Genomic DNA, 8,146 nt, shown 5'->3' with positions numbered 1-8,146 from the left:
ATTTTTAGATAAAACTATACAAAATATAATCAATCACCTGTCTCCAAATAATTGATTAAAACACACTGTTTTGCAAAGAAGGTCCACAGTAGCATCAACAGCACTCTGTAGGGTAGCACCATGGTGTAGCCGGAGGACAGCTAGCTTCCATCCTCCTCTGGGTACATTGCCTTCAATACAAAATCTAGGAGGCTCATTGTTCTCACCACCTTAAACGGAAGTAAAAGGAACAAAACGGGGATAAACATATCTGAATTTGACGAATATAAACTCTTGTTTGCAAATGTTGTACTAATGATTATACCCTATATCAGCTAGATGCAGGTAAGAGTGTGCAAGGCGGTCACATCAACTTTGTCTCTTGACCTGTGTGCACTTACAAATGACAGTCATACAATATGCTGTAATAGAAATAAGGCCATGCTCATGAAAAAAAATAATTGTCTTCCCTCACCTTAAACGGCACTGACCGCCACTGATATAAGCAGATTTTCAAATGAATCTCTTTCTCACCAAACTCCACGAGAGACAGCAGGAGCTAGGTAGCACTCATCTTTCTCACCAAACTCCACGAGAGACAGCAGGAGCTAGGTAGCACTCATCTTTCTCACCAAACTCCACGAGAGACAGCAGGAGCTAGGTAGCACTCATCTTTCTCACCAAACTCCACGAGAGACAGCAGGAGCTAGGTAGCACTCATCTTTCTCACCAAACTCCACGAGAGACAGCAGGAGCTAGGTAGCACTCATCTTTCTCACCAAACTCCACGAGAGACAGCAGGAGCTAGGTAGCACTCATCTTTCTCACCAAACTCCACGAGAGACAGCAGGAGCTAGGTAGCACTCATCTTTCTCACCAAACTCCACTAGAGACAGCAGGAGCTAGGTAGCACTCATCTTTCTCACCAAACTCCACGAGAGACAGCAGGAGCTACGTAGCACTCATCTTTCTCACCAAACTCTACGAGAGACAGCAGGAGCTAGGTAGCACTCATCTTTCTCACCAAACTCCACTAGAGACAGCAGGAGCTAGGTAGCACTCATCTTTCTCACCAAACTCCACTAGAGACAGCAGGAGCTAGGTAGCACTCATCTTTCTCACCAAACTCCACTAGAGACAGCAGGAGCTAGGTAGCACTCATCTTTCTCACCAAACTCCACTAGAGACAGCAGGAGCTAGGTAGCACTCTTTCTCATCTCTGTCAGTTTTTTCCTTTCCCCTCATTTTTTTTTTTTTTTTACATTTCAAAGAGACAGCATTCAAGAGGCTAACATTCATAGCTTTATTTGAGACATTAGGAAGCGAAGTTAGAGCACTTCAATGGTTTTGTGTGTGCCTGTGTGTGTGTGGTGCTTTGATGACAGCTGATCCACTGGTGATGTGATCAGTGGGGATGAAAAGCAATTTGCTTCATGGGTAGAGAGCTTTGGTAACTGCTGGTAACCACTGTGTAGAGCCAGGTTTATGGAATGGTGACAGTCAGGAAACACAGATCAGGGGGAAAGAGATCTCCTCTATGTTGAGAACTCTTTGCAACTGTTCATAAGTGTTCATAAGTGCTCATTAGTACAGCCACACAGTGCCTTCAGAAAGTATTCACACGTCTTGAATTATTCCATATTTTGGTGTTACAGCCTGAATTGAAAATGGATTAAATGGATTTATTTCTCTCACCCAGTTACACACAATACCCCATATTTAGAAAATGTATTGAATAAGTATTCACACCCCTGAGTTAATACTTTGTAGAAGCGCCTTTAGGCAGTGATTTCAGCTGTGAGTCTTTCTGGGTAAGTCTAGAAGAGCTTTCCACGCCTGGATTGTGCAACATTTGCCCATTATTATTAAAAGGAATCCTCAAGTTCTGTGAAATTGGTTGTTGATCATTGCTAGACAAACTGTAACTTGGCCACTCAGGAACTTCCACTGTCTTCTTGGTAAGCATCTCCAGTGTAGATTTGGCCTAAACTGGTTTCCTTCTAGGATTTTGCCTGGACTCCATTCCGTTTGATTTTTTATGCTGATAAACTCCCAAGTCCTTGACAATTACAATCATACCCATAACATGATGCAGACACCACTATGCTTGAAAGTATGGAGAGTGATACTTAGTAATGTGTTGTATTGAATTTACACCAAACATAGCACTTTTGTATTCAGGACAAAAAAGTTCAATTGCTTTGCAACATTAGTGCCTTGTTGCAAACAGGATGCATCTTCTGGAATATTTTTGCTTTTTACATTTAGTATGTTACATCTAGTCTATGAGACCAGGCTGAGTAACTCCAATGTTGTTGAACCATCCTCAGTTCTCTGTTATTTAAGCCATTAAACTCTGTAACCGTTTTAAAGATACCATTGGCCTGATGGTGAAATCCATGAGCGGTTTCCTTTCTTCTCAGGCAACTGTGTTAGGAAAAACACCTTTATCTTTGCAGTGACTGGGTGTATTGATGCATCATCCAACGTGTATGCACAGTACTGTGCAGCCGTCTTAATCGACCTGGCCACAAGGCTTTCGACTCTGTCAATCACCGTATTCTTATCGACAGACTCGGTTTCTCTAATGACTGCCTCGCCTTGTTCGCTAACTACTTCTCTGATAGTGTTCAGTGTGTCAAATTGGAGGGCCTGTTGTCCGGACCTCTGGCAGTCTCTATGGGGGTGCCACAGGGTTCAATTCTCGGGCCGACTCTTTACATATATCTTAGCAAAATTCATTTACACTCATTTTTTCACAATTCCTGACATTTAAATCCTTGTAAAACAAATCCGTTAGGATCCCCACTTTATTGTAAGAATGTGACATGTCAGCACCCTACAGATACAAATTGATTGTATGTACAGCGATAGTCATTCAAAAATCATGTTAAACATTACTATTGCACAGAGTGAGTCCATGCAACTTATTATGTGACTTGTTCAGGACATTTTTACTCCTAACCTATTTAGGCTGGCCATAACAAAGAGGTTGAATGCTTATTGACATTTCATCTTTTAATGTTTTATTAATTTGTACAAAATTTAAAAAACATAATTCCACTTTGACATTATGGGGTATTGTGTGTAACAAAAACAAATCAATTTAAGAAAATGTTTAATTCCTCCCTCCCTTGCTTGCTCCTTCCTCCTCTTTGGTCACACAAAACAATCTGAACCAAAGTGAGCTAGGTCTAATCATCTGTTTAATGAAGTCTGTTAGTTTACTTTGTCAGTATCCTGTCATAATTAACAGACTGACATGCAGGCGCACGCATGCACACACACGCACGCACGCACGCACGCACGCACGCACGCACGCACGCACGCACGCACGCACGCACGCACGCACACACACACACACACACACACACACACACACACACACACACACACACACACACACACACACACACACACACACACACACACACACACACACACACACACACACACACACACACACACACACACACACACACACACACACACACAGAATGCTTCCCTCTTAGATCAGAAGTACATGGGGTCGGACAGCAATTATAATGGTGGCGTGTCCTCAGGGTGGTGAGACTACTGACATGTGTTACCCTGAACAGTCTATAATGTAGGCTGAAGATATTTAAAAATCTGAGTCTAACCCTCTGGAACACCTTGTTTATATCTTAGGCTACCAAACACTACATTCCTTAAATATTGTGTTGTTGTGACTTAACTTTCCTTAATCTGATGACAATTATTTATTTAATTCACCAACTATGTTTTAATTGTTACTCAATTTAAATTAATCATGTAACAATTAACTCATTAGGAATTTGGGGCACCATGGGAAGACTTGTTTAACGAGTTAGCATCTCCATTAAACTCAAGATGATATGTAAGATATATCGATAACAGTCATTTATTAATCATTACCTCATATCAGTCTCATTCTGAATGTTGCAGACTTCTTGAATCCACAAGAACCCCAGCCTTTTCTGATTATTCAGTTCTACACAAATTGATTTAGTTATTTATTTACTAACTAACTAAATAATAACACGGAATACACATACACACTTACATTCGACAAAAGTCCCTAGTGGACTGAAACGATATGATGGCTTGAATCACAATGGAGAGGAGGTGGGGAAAGAGAGAGAGATAGAGAAAGGGACATTTATTTTGGATACATTCTATAACTATTCTCACATTAATCATATTCCTTGCACATGAACCACCGCCCGTCTCGGTAAGAAATGTAATGTAGTGTAGATGTCTTTGCTTGTTGTCTCTCTGTTGCAACCAATCAATCCTTCTGTGGGAAGGACTCGATGGGAGTAAGGCTCTGGTTGGCCACCAGAGGTCACAATGTCCTTCTTAGTTGTCTGTGGCTTCAATGATTCACCAGTGATTGTCTTAGGTGAGCTTCTTGCCTCTTTTCTCATGTAGATAGTCAAAGTTCTAGATCCCTTTACATGCACAGCTGCAGACTCTCAAGTGTTCTGGTCTAGTCTTTATCTTCTTCACCTCGTGTGGAGATTTAAAGTTTTAAATCTTTTCAGCCGTGTAGCCACAGCTACACATTTTCTGGTCCTTGAATTGAATTGGAGAGAGAGAGAGGGAGAGAGAGAGACACCATATGTCAGGGAAGATGAGGGTAGGCGCAGCATCAGGGGCTAAAACAGAAAGAACTGTGTTTTTAGTCTTTAAAGAGCTAACGTTCCTCTCTCCGCCCAACCTGCAGGAGCGTTCTCGTCCTCAACCCTTCTATAAACAGACACACTGAGAGAGCGCAGCACGCTCTCTCTTTACTCTCTCCTATCTCGGTCTTTCATCTCTCTACCCATGCAGGATTACCTGGTTTCTGTTTGAAACCTGCAAGTGACAGTATTTGTGTATGTGTGTGTGTGTGTGTGTGTGTGTGTGTGCGTGCGTGCGTGAGCGCTCAGGTTAATTGGTAGACCTCCCTGCTGTGCGCCCAGTGCCACAAACCAGTCTCAACAGCCACCATGGTATTAACTTAAGGACACAAATATCTAGCCTAGCTGAGAGGAGAGCCGGAGCTGAGAGGAGAGCCGGAGGGTTGCCAGCCTGAATCCCGGGTACGATGGGAAAAATCTGTCACAAATCATTGTGCTCCCATTAACCCCCCCCCCACAACAACTGAGCCTTGTGTGGCAGGTGTTGGGTTAAAAGTGGTAAGTAAAATTTCAGTTGGACCTTGTGTACAAATGACCAATAAAGTGACCTCTTAATATTAATGTCTGGTTTATGTGTCATTCAAGGTTTCAGAAGGAAATAATTTGTAACTATTTTATTTTATTTTTATTTTTAATCTGCACTGCCTGCAAGACCAAGGACAAGTCCATCAGCCACGTCATTGATCCCAGCGAGGAGTTGTAGCCGTGAAAGGTGTTGGATTCTATCTTTAAATATATACTTAATCATGTGGTTAATGTTAATGTTCAATCTCAGGAGTCCTATGGAAAGGGCCAAAGGGTTTCAGTCACTGATAAGGTTGTAGAGCTGTGGATTAGGGAGAAGTGAGGACCGAGGTCAGGTCAGAGGAACTGACAAGAACCCAAAGTTTACACTGTAAAGAGGGTGTTCACAAAGGGCTGGGGTGTAGAGGGGCCTTGGGATGAGGGATGTGTACCTAGCCTGACCACAGAGACACATTATTTTTTTAAAAATGTACCTTTATTTAACTAGGCAAGTCAGTTAAGAACAAATTCTTATTTTCAATGACGGCCTAGGAACAGTGATGTACTGCCTGTTCAGGGGCATAACGACAGATTTGTACCTTGTCAGCTCGGGGATTTGAACGTGCAACCTTTCAGTTACTAATCCAACGCTCTAACCACTAGGCTACCCTGCCGCCCCATTATCCACAGATACCGACTGTGGCAGAAAGATGTCATTGGAGGAGTGAGGAATGTGGGCCGAGGTCAGGTCAGATGAAGTGACAAGGAACCTATTACACACACACACACACACCACCTACGTTCCTGCCTAGCGACAGAGATGTATTGGCTGTCTAGATGTGCAAGGAGGAGACTCTGCCTAACAGGAAGGAATAAATCATTGTACTGGTGGAAAGGTGTGGTGGTCTTTTCAGCTGTTTCACCTGTTTCAGCTGTTTCACCTGTTTCACCTGTTTCAGCTGTTTCACCTGTTTCACCTGTTTCAGCTGTTTCACCTGTTTCACCTGTTTCAGCTGTTTCACCTGTTTCACCTGTTTCACCCGTTTCACCCAGTTTTGAGCTTTTCCTTTGTTTAGAACCTGACAAAGGTAAAGGGGAATGAGATTATGATTCAGAATGGCAGCGGGTCGGTTTCTACCGACTCTCGTAGCCTATAGGACTGTAGTGTTCCGGGGTTCGCAGCTGCTGACAATTGTGCAGTCAAGGACACACACGCTACCTGTACATTCCTTCCTCTTCTCAGGTATCTGTCTAGCATATGACAGAGAAACAAGCAGATCTATCCATCTATAACGAGACTACTTATTATTTACAGTGTATATTCTATTCAGCTGTTCTTCAAACACATCAGTCTACTTTGGGCTTGGTTGTTGGATGCTTGTGCTGAATCACCATGCAGACCTATATGCACAGCCACTCATACTCTAGGCAGGTATCCAAGGGCTTACATCAGTGGACGTGCTACCTGTCCCAGACCTGCTGTTTTCAACTCTCTAGAGACAGCAGGAGCGGTATATATACTCTGAATGATCGTCTATGAAAAGTCAACTGACATTTACTCCTGAGGTGCTGACCTGTTGCACCCTTGACAACCACTGATTATTATTATCTGACCCTGCTGGTCATTTATGAACGTTTGAACATCTTGGCCATGTTCTGTTATAATCTCCACCCGGCACAGCCAGAAGAGGACTGGCCACCCCTCAGAGCCTGGTTCCTCTCTAGGTTTCTTCCTAGGTTTTGGCCTTCCTAGGGAGTTTTTCCTAGCCATCGTTCTTCTACACCTGCATTGCTTGCTGTTTGGGGTTGTAGGCTGGGGGTTTCTGTACAGCACTTTGTGACATCAGCTGATGTAAGAAAGGCTTTATAAATACATTTTTATTGATTGATGATAGAGTGGCGGGCCAGCAAACCAGTTTGAATCCTGGGTCTGGCGTGATGTGAATCAACAACCAGAGGTATTGGATCCTACATGTCGTCTCCTGCCGTTGTGCTCTTGAGCAAGGCATCTAACCTTTAAACTGCTCCAGGGGTGCTGTGCCATGGCTGTCCCTGTGCTCTAACCTCTCTAACCTCAGTGTGTGTGTGTGTGTGTGTGTGTGTGTGTGTGTCTGTGTGTGTGTAAGTAAATATTTATCTTCAGTCACAGGAGTGATTGGAGATATGTTCTCTATAGGTAATATTATTACAAATCAAATCAAATTGTATTTGTCACATGCGCCGAATACTGCGAAATGTTGAAAACAACAGGTGTAGTAGACCTTACAGTGAAATGTTGAATACAACAGGTGTAGTAGACCTTACTGTGAAATGTTGAAAACAACAGGTGTAGTAGACCTTACAGTGAAATGTTGAATACAACAAGTGTAGTAGACCTTACAGTGAAATGTTGAATACAACAGGTGTAGTAGACCTTACAGTGAAATGTTGAATACAACAGGTGTAGTAGACCTTACTGTGAAATGTTGAAAACAACAGGTGTAGTAGACCTTACTGTGAAATGTTGAATACAACAGGTGTAGTAGGCCTTACAGTGAAATGTTGAATACAACAGGTGTAGTAGGCCTTACAGTGAAATGTTGAATACAACAGGTGTAGTAGACCTTACAGTGAAATGCTGAATACAACAGGTGTAGTAGGCCTTACAGTGAAATGTTGAATACAACAGGTGTAGTAGACCTTACAGTGAAATGTTGAATACAACAGGTGTAGTAGGCCTTACAGTGAAATGTTGAATACAACAGGTGTAGTAGGCCTTACAGTGAAATGTTGAATACAACAGGTGTAGTAGACCTTACAGTGAAATGCTGAATACAACAGGTGTAGTAGGCCTTACAGTGAAATGCTGAATACAACAGGTGTAGTAGGCCTTACAGTGAAATGTTGAATACAACAGGTGTAGTAGACCTTACAGTGAAATGTTGAATACAACAAGTGTAGTAGACCTTACAGTGAAATGTTGAATACAACAGGTGTAGTAG

This window comes from Oncorhynchus keta, chromosome 1, assembly GCF_023373465.1.
Source record: "Oncorhynchus keta strain PuntledgeMale-10-30-2019 chromosome 1, Oket_V2, whole genome shotgun sequence".
In the NCBI taxonomy this organism is placed as follows: Eukaryota; Metazoa; Chordata; class Actinopteri; order Salmoniformes; family Salmonidae; genus Oncorhynchus; species Oncorhynchus keta.
This window is presented reverse-complemented; position numbering follows the sequence as displayed.